This window comes from Pinus tabuliformis, chromosome J (genome assembly GCF_031772625.1).
Source record: "Pinus tabuliformis cultivar Carrire ecotype Pingquan chromosome J, CPIR1, whole genome shotgun sequence".
Lineage (NCBI taxonomy): Eukaryota > Viridiplantae > Streptophyta > Pinopsida > Pinales > Pinaceae > Pinus > Pinus tabuliformis.
This window is the reverse complement of record NC_142295.1, coordinates 1,481,616,216-1,481,632,057: the sequence shown is the minus strand read 5'-3', so window position 1 is coordinate 1,481,632,057 and position 15,842 is coordinate 1,481,616,216.

The following is a 15,842-nucleotide window of genomic DNA, read 5'->3' as shown; positions in this document are numbered from 1 at the left end:
GGAAAGATAAGGAAAATGTCAACTTTGAGAAAGTCAATTTTTAGATCCCATTCAAAACTTAGTGGTGAATGTTTGAATCGCTTCAATGTAATGAGTCCTAGACTTTGACTTCGAATTTTTCATGTGCATTTATTTCATAATCATATTCCTCGTGAGACTTTGCAGTAGAAGTTGATCTTTAATCCATTGCAAGCACTTGACCTAGCTTAGGGAACCATTAGCTACCCCTCCCAAGTTTCTCCTCAACATTGAAATTTTCTTTGGAAGCAGGCATTCATTTTATCCATTAGATCATTTTTTCCACTATGACAGTCCAACAACACCCCTGCCAGCATATGCTTGACAATCCATCTCATCTTTATTGCTACCTTATAAACACTCTTAAATCTTGTATCTCCAATATAAAAGAGGAAGAACTAGAAAGGGCCTTCTTGGCCCTCTTCTCAACCTACAATATGTTTATATTCTCTCTTGTGCTTACACTCTAGTCTTCTCATAGCTTCAGAATGGAAAATCTTAAACAGAGTCTCATGATGTGCATTCAGGGAGGCATAATTCACCCTTTCTTTGCATCAAATTACCCCCTATCATTCCCTTTACCTTTACATGCAGGCATATATTTACCTTGTGGAGGACTGTTAAGCTTCCCATCACTATTTCACCTCCCTCTCCTACCCTCATGAACCTGATAAGTTGAATTTAACCAATCTCATTGTATTTGAGATAAATAACCCATCCAACTGGGTAGATTAAGTTAAGACCCTTTTAGAAACTAAATCCACCCCTCCATAATGATATGTCCCTCTCCAACAACATCATCATGTTGTCTTCGAGATCTATCATTCCCATGATCACCATAGATTTCTCAATCCTTCACTTACATCTTTGTTAACGTCATCATTCAGATCACTTATACTTTGTTGTATTGTTGCTTTTGTTATGATTTCCTTTAATGGAAATATCTCCCTAGTAGGCATGAGTAACCAAATTAAAGTTCTTATTGAACTCTTGTGTTATCATACTTAATTTTCATTTTGACCTATTTGGTTTCAGATTCTAGTGTGGTTGGTTTACTGGTTGACTACTAGCATTCACCAAGTGGTTACTGATGATCATAGTTAACTTACAATGAACATTGGACTTTGCCTTGAAAACCAAGCCCCAAGAATATGCAATAATCAAGGAACATTTCAAAGCTCATACTTTTCTACAAAGGAATACACTATTTTCATTCATCAAGAAAAGTTATATGAGAAAGAACCAAGTGGTTATGCTTTTCAAAATTTTCACCTATATTTCCTATCTATCATTTTCTTATTGAATGGGAAAGTTGGTTTTTGGGATTTTAAAATTAGAATTTCTACACTGGTGGTGTTCATCTCGCATTTTGGTCTCCTTCTAAAATCTTGTTTAGTATGTGCAAAACGAGCATTGGTGCAGCTTTTAGTGGTGCAATTTCTAAAGATTGATCTAAGACATGAAATGTTCAATATCTACATGATACCTTTTCTTGGCATTCCATTCATAAATTTGAAATATGTAACAAGTATAAATTTTACTAGTTAATTATTATATTGATTATTACAAAATTGAAGACAAAGGAAGAATAATATATAATGTGGGCTTATGTGAATGGCAAATGTTAAGACAAAGGAATAGTTATATAATGATAGGTGGACCATAGGGGTTGGGTTCCTTACCATCGATGTATTCTATATAAGGAGGGAGAAGAAGGAGAAGATGGCATCAATTTTTCTTGTGTAATTGAGGGCAAGGCTAAGAAGAGACAACATAGTAATGGATTGATGGCTAATGCATGACTTGTTTTTGAAATATCTGGAGCAATAAGGTCTATGGCTAGGTGAAGAGTAGAACTCCAAACGTTTTTTGCAATAATCAATCTTGAGTGAATAGAATGTCATATCTACATAGACCTTTGCGAGAGTACTATATTCTAGGTGACAATAAAGTAAATCATCTCCTTATTGGAAGTAATTAAACTTTTATCATGGTATAATTTAATTATAAATATTTAAAATACTAGATGTTTACAATCAATTTTATAAAGGGTTATGGGCTTCTTAATATTTTTGCCACAATCTTAAATATTGAGAAAGAAATTTGTAACGAGAATATAATGACCTCAATTCCTTGTGAATTCTATAAGTATCTACTATGTGTATTTTTTTCAAATCGAATAGAGATGTGATCAACTTTGTTTTTGCTAATGAAAAAACATACATACATATTATATTATATAAGATTTTTTGTTATTGTTGACAAAATTATTATCAACCACGGTTTATTTATAAAATAACATATATTAAACTATATAATGAATTATTAAATTGATAACTATTTTCTATGGATCATCTTATGATGTTGTGGACTATTTAGAAGTCATGTCACTAGTAAGTCAAGTTTTCATGTCTCCTTCTCATGTTTATACAAAATAACGCAGAGAATGGATGGGAATATTTAATTCATGATACTAAAATTGGGATCACAAATTATCTTAAGTTTACACACAATATATTGACAATGTATCCTTGTGAGAAGTACTAGAGTAGAGGGACTGGATCAACCAAGCCTTTTCAATATATGAAAATATTAGGCTTCAAGAGTTCCTATTTTGTAGTGATGGATGCATTAAAGAGGGACAATCAAACTAACTCGAACTACTAGAATGGGATATTTTTGGGTGGAGGTTAAGTTGTACCTATTATGGGAGCCTCATCTTTAGTATATCCTTCATCTATATGCTCTCCTTAGGTGATGAAAATGTTTCAAAAAACTATTTTGAGCGTTAAAATTTGTTGATTACATAGTCATCTTGTTTCATTAATAGAATTGTATTTCTTGATAAAACAAGTAGCAAAAAGGCTACTGGTGTGTTAGGATTCAAAATAATTTTTCCTTCCCCTAATATTATTTTTTAACTTGAGGAGGTGGAGGATTTTGAGGATGGCATATTATGTTCTTCTAAGCAATGTGAGTAGGCCTCGATGAAATTTAGGGACTCAATCGAGAAAACTGGTGAAAGAGATAGTTGTTCAATAAAATCTGTTGATATTGTTGTGAGGATCTTAGATGGTGCCTCCTACCTAACCTAGTCAAAGTAAAAAAAAATAAACTTTGAAGCTCCAATTTAATTCTTCCTGCTAAGTTCTTACCACAATCTTAAGGGACCTTGGTAAAATAAGTCTGATGATGATTAGTTGTGACATTCTGGTGTAATAATAATTGTACATACGATAGAGTACATAACTCCATATCAATAACTAACCTTTTGTATCTATGTGGATGCTATTTTGGTTATGGATGACATAGTATCTTGGTGGAATATGTTTGGATCCATATGACCATGGAGATAATATTTAACAAAATCCTCATGTCTATTCATTAATTTCATGTGTGATTAGTCGGGACCGAACATGCACACTTGTACCTAGGATATAATATTATGTAATCCTTTCTTGGATGGCTTCATTGTTAACATTGAAGGAAACATTTATCCTTAATAGTTTTTGTAAGAAGGTCTAGATGTAGTGTCTATGGGAGTGGATAAAATACTAGTGGAACTAATGATGGAGATAATATACGCTTGGAAATATGGCGTCTGGTAGAATATGAATAAATCCTGGAAATAATGAAAGAGGTAATATGGGTTTGAGGAGAACATGATCTAGACCAATAGTGGAACTAATGATTTGGTGAGAAGGTTTATGAATAACTCTTGGAACTAATGAAAGAGGTAATATGGGTTTGAGGAGATCGTGATCTAGACCAATATTGGAACTAATGATTTGGTGAGAAGGTTTATGAATAACTCTTCGAACTAAAGAAGAAATAATATGGGTTTGAGGAGAACGTGATATATACCAATAGTGGAACTAATGATTTGGTGAGAAGGTTTAGATATAGTGGAGTGAATGAACTTTGAACTAATGAAAGAGGTAATATGGATTTGAGAAGATTGTGATCTAGACCAATATTGGAACTAATGATTTGGTAAGAAGGTTTATGAATAACTCTTGGAACTAATGAAGAAGTAATATGGGTTTGAGGAGAACCGGATATATACCAATAGTGGAACTAATGATTTGGTGAGAAGGTTTAGATATAGTGGAGTGAATGAACTTTCAACTAATGAAAGAGGTAATAAGGCTTTGGTGAGAAGGATTTAGTTTGTGATGAAGGAAGTAATGCAATTTTGGTAAGATGTTTAGATCTAGCACTTGTGGAAGCAATTACCGCTTTTCATGTATGGTTGACTCCAAAGGTATTGATTAAGCTCACAGTAATGGAAATGGTGAATGTTATAAAAGAGATAAGATGAATTTAGAGAAGAAGTTGGATCTAATGCATGTGGTAATACTGATGATTGATTTCTAAAGATATTGTCTTAGCTAATCATAATAAGTAAATCAAGGTCTAAAATTTTCATTTTCTCCTCCAAAAAAGAAACCAACAGGTCTAAACAAACTTTAAAGATGTTTTTTAAACTTAAAATAATGAGAAAAGTAAATTCTCTTGGCAATAAACATTTCTAGTTATAGCTTAACCATAGTCAAACTAGATACTCTATGGGATATCACTTTCTAGCTTAAGGATTAAAAAAATAAAATGGAAAGAAGTAATATATGACCGAATGATGTATTCGTACCCTTCAAGCAATGGACTGATATTCAAGTAACTTCAATCTTAGAAAATTCTTTAAGAAATGATAAGACCCCGCCTTACTAAACATGAAAAGAGAATGTTGGAAATATTAAAGGCAAAGTAGAATGGTGGTATATTAATTTGGCACTTTTGTAAAAGAAAGGACACATAGGTTGACATACCAAACTCATGTGATAAAGCACCTCACGTTGATATTTTTCTATATATGATGTTTATACCTTTTCCCTCACGCTAAGATATGCAATTTTGATGTTATCTGAGTCATTTAGACGCCATACATTAACCACGTTGTTTACAACTATTATCGATTTCATAATTTTTGCCACAGAAGCGAGGTATGGCTCTATTATTGATTTCATAATTTTTTCCAGGGAAGTGAGGTATGGCTCTGTTATCGATTTCATAATTTTCACCAAGAAAGTGAGGCATGGCTCTATTATCAATTTCATAATTTTCACCATGGAAGTGAAGTATTAAACTGTTATCGATTTCATAATTTTCGCCACGGAAGTGAGGTATTAAACTCTTATCGATTTCATAATTCTTGCCACGGAAGTGAGGTATTAAGAAACTTGCACAATAGAAGGTGAATTGGCAATATAGACCTCAAATATCAAGAGACCTATTTTTTGAAATTACAAGGTATAGGGTTTTCAGAAAATGATGTTATAATGATGAATACAGAAACAGGGTCTGATACAAATTTGTTGTCTCTTAGGGTTTGAGAGCCTCTTTATGCCTGTTCGGCATACCCATATGGGGGTTTGATACAGATTCATTGTCGCTTAGGGTTTGAGAGCCATGAGACGAGGGTTTCTCTGACAAGCATTCAGGGCAGCTGACCCAACAGTTATACCCCTTACAAGGATAAGAAAGGGCTCTTCAGCCATGATGCAGTGACCTCTTCCCCATTGCATCTTACAGGGAGTTGACTCTTAGTCATAAACCACACACTCAAAAATATATTGACATTAGATTTTATGGTAAATTTAATAAGCATAGCATATAATCCTTTATTGGTGGGTGGAGGGAGATAGATCTTAAGAGACCCTAATTCATAGGAAAAGTGGGAAACAATGTAAACTTTGAAACGGGAACTGATACTGTTACCCGTTTTGTAGAGATAGCAAAAAAGTGACCCGATTTTGAAAAGGGGTGATGCAGAATACACATGTTTTGTAGAGATAGCAAAAAAGTGACCCGATTTTGAAAAGGGGTGATGCAGAACACACATGTTTTTTTAGAGCATAGTTTTTGGCACTTTAATTTTTTTTAATTTTTTTATGTACATTGTATTTTAGAATGCTAGTGATTTTCATGCTGATTTTAAAAAGTGGTTATTCTGCATCAGACCCTTTTTTTGAAAGACCTATTTTTTGACTTTAACTTTTCTAATGTATGTAATGTAAATAATTATTTTGTAAATTTAATAATTTTGGAAGTGGTCTTATTCTTCATATTTTCTTGTTTTTATTTTTATTTTTATTTTTTTTCGTAGTGAGGTTTTATTGATTTGCATATTTAAAAAAGAAGGTCAATATTTTGCATTTTCCATATTTTACATATTTATACATCGTTAATTAAAATTTCAATCCAAATGAAATAATTGTCTCTAAAAAACAAATATAAAATTATATATAAAAAAAGACAAAAATAAAAAATAAAAGTGTTAAAAAAAATTTATCTTATAAACCATAAAACACTTTGGAAAAAAAAAAACAAAATTATATATATATATATATATATATATATATATATATATATATATATATATATATATATAGATATATGTCAATAAAAATTGAGAAATTAAAAAAAAAAAAACATTAGCAAAAACTAGGAATAAAATTTTAAAAACAAACTAGTTTAAAAAAAATAGAAAATTAACCAAAAAATAAATTAAAAAAACTAATAAAATAAATATTAAAAAAAAGGGTTAAAAAAATTATCTCACAAAAAAAAACATTAGCAAAACTGGAAAAAAAAAAAAAAAAAAAAAAAAAAAAAAAAAAAAAAAACAAAACTAGTTTAGAAAAAAAAATAGAAAATTAACGAAAAAAATTGAAAAAATAGTAAAATTAATATTAAAAAAACAAAAATAAATTCAAATTATAAAAAAAAAACAAAAAAATACGTATTTTTTATTAAAAAAAAAATGTAATTATTTTTTATTAAACATACATATTATATATATATATATATATATATATATATTAAATTTTTTTTTTTAAACAACCCTTTTTATTATTTAAAAAAAAAAATTATAATTTTTTTAAAACAATTTTTATTTTTATTTTTATTTTTCCCCAAAAATACAAATTATTAAATCTACGTTTTATATTTAAAAAATAAATAAATAAATAAATAAAAAATTAAAAGAAAAAATTACATTTCTTTTTTTATTTAAAAAAAAATTTAATAAAATTAATTTTCTCTTTTAAACCATTTTTTTTATTAAAAAAAAAATTATAACTTTTTTTTTAAACATTTTTTTTGCTTTTTATTTAAAAATATAAATAATAAAAAAAAATTATTTTTAAAAAAAATTATATATATTTTTTATTTAAATATTAAAAAATTATTAAAAAAAAATCAAAAAATTAAAAAATTAACATTTTTTTTAATTATTAAAAAAAAAAAATTTATGAGCCCCGGCCGCGCCACCACGGGCGGCCGATGGGCTGCCCGTCGATTCCCGGAATCGACGGGCTGCCCACCGACCGCCCATGGTGGCGCGGCGGTGGGCGGAGGGGCTGCGTGCAGCCCCCTCCGCCCACCGCCGCGCCACCACTGGTGGCCGGTGGGTGGCCCGTCGATTCCCGAAAACGACGGGCCGCCCACCGGCCGCTCGTGGTGGCGCGGCAGTGGGCGAAGGGGCTGCATGCAGCCCCTCCGCCCACCGCCGCACCACCACGGGCGGCCGGTGGGCAGCCCGTCGATTCCGGGAATGGACGGGCCACCCACCGACCGCCCGTGGTGGCGCCGCTGGGGCTCATAATTTTTATTTTTTTTAATAATTAAAAAAAATGTTAATTTTTTAATTTTTTTTTGAATATTTTTATAATATTTAAATAAAAATATATATAATTTTTTTTTTAAAAATCATTTTTTCTTATTATTTATATTTTTAAATAAAAAACAAAAAAAATGTTTAAAAAAAAAGTTATAATTTTTTTTTAATAAAAAAAGAATTGTTTAAAAAAGAAAATTAATTTTATTAATTTTTTTTTGAATAAAAAAAGAAATGTAATTTTTTTTTTTTAAATTTAGGTTTTATTTATTTATTTAAATATAAAACGTACATTTAATAATTTGTATTTTTAGGGAAAAAATAAAAATAAAAATAAAAATTGTTTTAAAAAAATTATAATTTTTTTTTTAAATAATAAAAAAGGTTGTTTAAAAAAAAAAATTTAAATTTTAATATATATATATATATATATATATATATATATATATATATATATGTATGTTTAATAAAAAATAATTACATTTTTTTTTTTAATAAAAATTACGTATTTTTTTGTTATTTTTTTTATAAATTGAATTTATTTTTGTTTTTTTTAATATTAATTTTAGTAGTTTTTCAATTTTTTTGTTAATTTTCTATTTTTTTTTTTTTAACTTGTTTTTTTTAATATTTTAATTTTTTTTCCAGTTTTGCTAATGTTTTTTTTTTTTTTCTCTATTTTTACTTACTTAGTTTATATATATATATATATATATATATATATATATATATATATATATATATATATATATATATATATATATATATATATAGTTTTGTTTTTTTGTTTTCCAAATTTTTTTATGGTTTGTGAGATAACATTTTTTATTTTTTTTATTTTTATCTTTTATATATATTTTTATATTTCTTTTTAAGTAATCAACATTTTAATCTTAATTTTAGTAATTTATATCTTTTTTTTGTTAATTTTCTATTTTTTTAGATCTAGTTGGTTTTTAATTTTAATTTTTAGTTTTTCCTTGATTTCTTTTTTTTTTAATCTTTCTATTTTCACCTACTTAATTTTTTTGTTTTTTTTTAAATGTTTTTTTTTTTTTCTTTTCGATTTTTTTTTTTATGTTTTACAAGATAAATCTTTTTCTTTTTTCTCTCCATTTTTTTAAATATTTTTTTTACTATTTAATTGTTTATAGTTTTTTTTTTTTTTTTTTTTTTTTTTTTTTTTTTTTTTTTTTTTATCATTAATTTTGTTTTTTTTACATTTTTATGATTGACTTTTTTTTTCGCTTTTTATTTTATATTTTCCTTTTAGTATATATTTTAATCTATGTTTTGTTATTTTTTTTAAACATTTTTTTTGTGTTTTTTCATTGTTTTAATTTTTAATTTTTTTTTTTTATGTTTTCATTATTTTTTAAAATTTAATGTTTTTCGGGTTCATGATAAAATATTTTACACCATTATTTCTAAATGTTGAAATTTTACTGTTATTGAGGGTGTTTTTTGGATTTTTTTGCTCAAAAAATTTGTTTTCACCACCATTTTTAAAACATGTTGAAAATTTACCCAAGAAAAAAAAAGGTGTGATTTAAGCATCAACACTTTTCATTTTTAGCACTGTTTTTGATGTTTTTTCGAGGTTTTTTGGCCAGAGTTCCCATTTTGAGTTTATAGTTCTCGTTTCATAGTTTACATTGTTTGGGACACAGAGGCATCGACTGAGTGGGAACCAACAGGAAACAACAAGCTAGGCTGGCTAAAAATGGAAACAAGCCAGTTGAAGCCACTGAAATATTTTTGGTGTAGAGGCCGAAAATCATTTTGGCACCAATTTTCTTTTAGTTTTTATATGCTGGGGATTTCATTGTGATTTTGTAAAGGCATTGGAAGCTAAGCTAGACGTTTCAAGGAACACAGCAAAGGGTTTATTTTCCATAGTTATTTTCCTTGCAATTTGATGTATTTTCCTTGTATTTTCTAGAGGCATTTTCCTTGCATTGCTGAAGGCATTGGTATTGAGGTTTCCTATGAAGTGTTTGGCATTGGTATTGAGGTTTCCTTTCAGTTACTGAGAATTTTTTTCTTACCATTCTTATAAGTATTTAATGCCCTAACCTTCCAATTATATTTGTTTCTCATTAGGTATATTGTTTTGTATGCAGGGTGTGCAAGTGTGATGTATATATGAAATAGAGCATATAAGGACACACAAAAAGTTCACATGTTGAAGATTTGGCTTCATCCTTATCTTTCCTTACTATCTTCATTTCACCTCTCAACTCAATCATAATCATTCAAATCTCATAGTTTTAATCCTTTCACTTCAAAAATAAATTCACCTTGATTGAAGGATTCACAACCAATCTTGTTGGAAGTAGTTGTGGCATAATGAATGGTGAAGGCATAATGCAAGGGTGCCATGGAGACATTCAAGTGCATTAAAGTCATGAGCCTTAGTTAAAGTTCATAAATATCTTGCCAGGGTGTGATGGAGACATTCAAATGCATTGAAGTCATGAGCCTTAGTTGACATTCATAGATAGCTTGCTCCTCCCATGTGTCTTATAAACAAAAAACAGAGGAACACAGGGGCTCAACTGAACTTTGTGAGGTTGAGGAAAGTTAAGGAACGTGTCCATTCTTATTTTATGTCAAGTAGAAGTATTAGATATATCATTATTGTCTCCTTGTGATAAATAAAGGACTTGTAGATAGAAAATAGTCTTAGAGGAAGAATGATAAGTATAAAGACGTTAGAATTAGATCCTTATGAGATTAATACTAGCTATTATCCTTATCTTAGAAACTCAATGTCTCCATATCCTTAGAGTGTTACAAGTAATATGGCCTAGCATAGATTATTAGCTAGTTAAAAGTGATCCACTTTATAATTAAGCTTTCCCTCTTAGAGGCATGCCCCATTTCCTAGACCCGCTAAGTGCTCCTAAAAGAGGACTTGTATTTCAATTTTTATTTGCTAAACCACTCTCTAATCGAATAGCTACATACCCAACTTTAAGTACCGAAAGAAATCAAAGAAATCGAGATCAAAGTGTAGGATCTATTCTCTTTGGGTGAGGTGGTGAGGTAGGAATCAATTTCTCGTGTTTATCGCCATCATACCTTTTGTTTTCATTTCTATTCTTCTTTTGGATCCCCAACAACACATCATAAAAAATGTTCGTTCAAGATATTTCTCACTGAGAATAAGATCATAATCATAGAGTGGACCTTGTACCCACATAGAAAGGCCCTTGTATACCATTGAAACTCTCAACGTCATCTACAAAGATTTCAAAATTAATAGGCTAGGATGAAAATATGTGAAAAATGCATAATTACATATTAGAGTACATTATAGGTTTTGCGAAATGTTGTTAGTAACTTGAGTTTCCTCTCTAACAAGTGTCATTAAAAAAGGATAAATCCTTTGATTATAGAATAAAATATAGGAAATCATTACATATTAGTCAGATGATAGGTCAGTGGGGTACATCAATTGGTTCAAAGTTGCAAAGTTGCAAATAACATGTAGGAGGTCTCAAGGTTAAGTTTTTAGGCTGGCTTCCTTGCCTAAGTAGGTCTTACTCAATGTCCCTTCCATGTTAGGCACCAAAAATGTGTTGAGCTAACTACCCTAGGTATTTGGGGTTTCTATAAAATTTATATTCAGAATATTATATATATGTATATACATAGATATATATATATATATATATATATATATATATATATAATCAAGATGCTTTAAAAGAGAAGTTTAAGGAGAACGATCAACATGTTCATGAATAAATTGTACAAGGAGTGAAATATATTGTCTTGGATGTGAATATATCCTGATTGCATTTGGAACTAATTTAGTTATTACATGCCAGTAAATATCTATGTTATTTGCCCATTTTTTTTCATAAATGTAATTCCATGTGTGTTTCAAGGAATGAAAGAGTTAACTCTGAAGAATGGTATCCCACATGCAGGAAAGTTGGCATAAGTAGTAGATATTGTGTGCGAATCAATGTTAGATGCCTTAATGGCATGTAATGCATAGATTCTTGTCAATTTAATGGAATTGAAACTCATTACTAGATGACTTTCCTTTCTCCTCCACCTACAAGATCGATAAATATTAAGGATTTATATGCAAAATCTGAGAGCATAAAGGGCTACACTTAAATTGGTTTCTAGCTAAAGTAGCTAGTAGCATCCATATAGTTAGGGGATTTATAAACTAGTTTTATATATTGTATGTTATCTTTAATACACCTTTTAAGAGTTTATTAGTCGAGGGGTCAGGTTCTCTTTTCACTATTATATAGGTTGCAGTTGTGATCCCTTCGCACACTTATCCCTCAGTAATTTTTTACAAAGATTTTCCTTTTAAGGATTATTTTTAAGCTTTTCCTTTTCATGATTCACATATAGCTATTCCTTTAAAGAAGATGATCATGTATCATATTACCTAGTTAAATTTTAAAAGAATGACCTTGTGCCAAAACTGCATGCCATCACCAAATCTCATTGTTGCTCCCTCTATGCTCATGCTATCCTAGCGTCTACACAACAATAACTTGTGTTCCTTTTTCTTGTCCTTCTGCTCTACACCTTGAACAACTCTCTGTCTTGCACTCTAATGCTCTTTGTCTTCTTCTGTTAGCTCTTCATAAAGCTCTTATTCTTTGAAACATGTCTCATGGAACAAGGTAGCTACATCTCCAACTCAACTACCATTAGAAATATCATAGAGAAACATAGCTTCACATCAAACTTTACTCAGTACTTTGCTCTTCTCCATCTCCTTCACACTTATTTGTGCCTCCTCTACATCTATCTTCACTTCCCCAAGAAACATCACCAAACCTTGATACTACAAGAACATCATCATGTCCTCTCCTGTTTCCTTTTCTTCTAAGGTTCCAACCTCCAAGGCTGCAGATTTCATCAATTCTGTAATTTCCTTAACTACTCTTGGCTCTATTGTAACATTCTTGTTTTTGATAAGTTAGCTATTAGATAAAAATCAAAATGCCATACAAAAAATGATAAGTTAGGATATGGACCAAAACCAAGATGGAAAATAAAAAAATTAGGAGTGATTATTATTGTAGGTCCATATCAAATAAAATCATAGGGTAGTTTCTCTTAAAAAGGAAGGCAAAATGAAAATGATAGATAAGCAACAAAAGAAAAATATTTGCTTTAGAAAATAAATTAAGTTTGCTAGCTCAAATGCACCTTTGAAAAATTTCCTTTTCATTAATCATGCTTAAGTTCTTCAATTATGATTAATTGTTGTAATAAAGCTTGATAACCTTATAAAATAAGTGACAAATCAAACTTTCGTAGTATTTGGGGAAATGACAAAACAACACATCGGGCGCTGATAAGCAATGCGTAACTTTCAAAGAAGATCATTCACTCTGCCTGGATCAACAGCGGAGGAAGCCTTTCGGCCCCCATTTGGTCATTTCCTGTTAACGCGAGGGGGGCAGGGGGGTCCGAAAATCAATTTTCATGGCTGTCGCTTTTTGCAACGTGGTGCCTCCAAAATGTTTCGGACCCCCAAGGCTCGAAACCACAAACCATTATGACCCCCCCCCACAAAATCCACTTCCGATTTTTCTTCCATCCAACTGTTGACTTCGCTTGTGCCTTGTGCATTCGTTATCTTCCATAAAATAACGAACCTCCACATCATCCATCCGTTTTCACTTACCCATTCACCACCTGCCATGTTATAATACTATTGCCCATACGCTCCAAAGCTATTGTTGTGCCTCATTATCCGTTTAAGCATCCGTTAAGCATTAATTTGCATTTCCTCTACAAATTGAATGCCTGCGGCTAGATATAAACAATTAATTGAGCCCAATTGAACCTATAAATCCTCCATCGCTTCTATCTTCTCCACTTTTCGCTTCCATCCTATTGATGCCTTGAAAATCGCTACAACAACAATGGGGGATAACCACCTGGTCCGGACCTTAAAGCAACTCCTTTTCCATTTGGTGTGGTGGCGCCGACTGGTTTAACTATGTCTAGTTACCTTCTCCCCATCGCTATTGGTTTATGATGTATCTTTAGCTACCAATAGATAGGGATATCAAATCACTTCTTCTTGCTGATCAGGCAAGAGAATGACCCTTAAGCTGATTTGGGTTCAATCAAACCACAACTAAAATTTTGCCTCTTTTGAGAAGAGGACTTAAAAGAATGTAGAACTTATTCTAAATGCAATCTTATTCTATAATGCAAGCAAAAGAAACTAATCTTAATCCTATCTTAATTAAGTAGATATATATCTAACCCAACCAAGAGCAAGATAATTAAAGTATTGGGATTTTAAATATGTCTTGTTTATAATGAATATCAAGTTAATGAAGTAGTTCAATTAACTGACATTATGGATACCGAAACACATCCTATTGGAACCTCTTAACTGAAATAATAAACCAACAACACTCAAAAAGTAGTTCACAAAAATGATATTTATTATCAAATAAGTAAATCCAATAATTAAACAATAATATGTGGAAATAGTTCACAACACATTACCATTCAATAAATCAGTTTTATAAGACAAATTTCTCAGCAAATAGTTACTCAGAAATCAAAAATTAATTCATAAGAATAGAGATACATAATAACAACATTGAAACAAATTACTCATATCGACAATAGTGCACAAACATGAATAAATGACACATTCCTGTTATCATAAAAGTGAAACTGATATTTGAAACAATAGTATTAAAAATACCAATTTATTGCATCCATTTCTCTATCCCTAGTCTCCAATAGTCCTTTACATTGCTTGAACTTCTGCCTTCAAAACTAGAGCCACAATAGTGCAAACTTTGCCCCTCAAACATAATTCAAGATACAAAGGAAAAATCCTCAATAATCCCCAGATCTGAGATTTTCTCTCCTCTCTCCTACAACTCTAAATTCCTATTACAAAAGTGCTTTCATAAGTGTAAAATTGCAGAGGAGAACAGCCCTCTATGACATTCTGCAATCTATCATTTATACTATTTGCAAAGGAATTCTTGAGAGGAAAGTTTGTTGAAGGAAAATCTGTCAAATCCAATTTTATTTAATCAAAAATTATAATCTTCAATTGCTGGAGCATTCTCATTGATTGAGATCCTTTTCTCCATATTTCTTCCACTGTTTTCCTGCAAAAGGAAATCAAAATAAATTAAGATGCAATCAACAAAATCAAAATATCATTTCTGGCAATTAAATCAAATCTAATCAAATTCTATTTAAAGAAATAATTGAAAATAAAATATAAGCTCTCTATTAATGTCTGGGATGGTTTAATTGGCCAAGGATATTATTAACGAATGGATCTACAATTAGAAGAGGCTTGGACAAATGAAAATGCAGAAAATAACAGAGAAAATTGATTTTGTTTTAGAAATTTGGAGCTTGATCTTATGCCTGATTTTCGACCCAATAAATGACCAAATATGTTAGTGAAACCTCCTCAGAAAGATTCTCATTCATTTTATCTTTCCAATGAGCTGTCATGTGCCTCATTTGGCCAAGTGAAACTCATTCTATGAGCTTCGAAAGTTGATGAGTCAAATCTGGCATAAATCTAGAAATTCTGTTGCTGGGCTAAAATAAGAATTTTAGTTAAAAATCTAATCCTAAATTAGAATTAGAATTAATTCTAATTTAATTATTAATCATAGAGTAAACTAATTATTGATTAATATTAATCTCACTAACTAATATAATTAATTATTTACAAACTATATAATATTAATCTAAATAATAATTAAATTTTAATTAAATTAAATTAATTACATGTTACATATTTATTAATTTAAAACTAATTATTTAAATACTAAACTAATATTAAAAAATAAATATAAACTAACCTCCATTACCTTTTATTCACTCCATTCCTTTTAACATAGGTTAGTCGGCTAGCATAATTGTCATCTCACACAACCATAAACATATTTATCACCACTATCTCTCTTCTTTGTAAATCAAGTCCTGATGATGAGTCTTGGTCTAGACTCAAAACGTCGATAAAGAAAAAATGAAAACTGTGGAATATCTGAATTCAAATTCTAAAAAACATAACATAAACCTCATAATCGATACTTGGTTAATGCCCCATGCCTTTTCGCTATCGGCAATCGGGATATGGAGGGGTATCGGCAATTGGCAA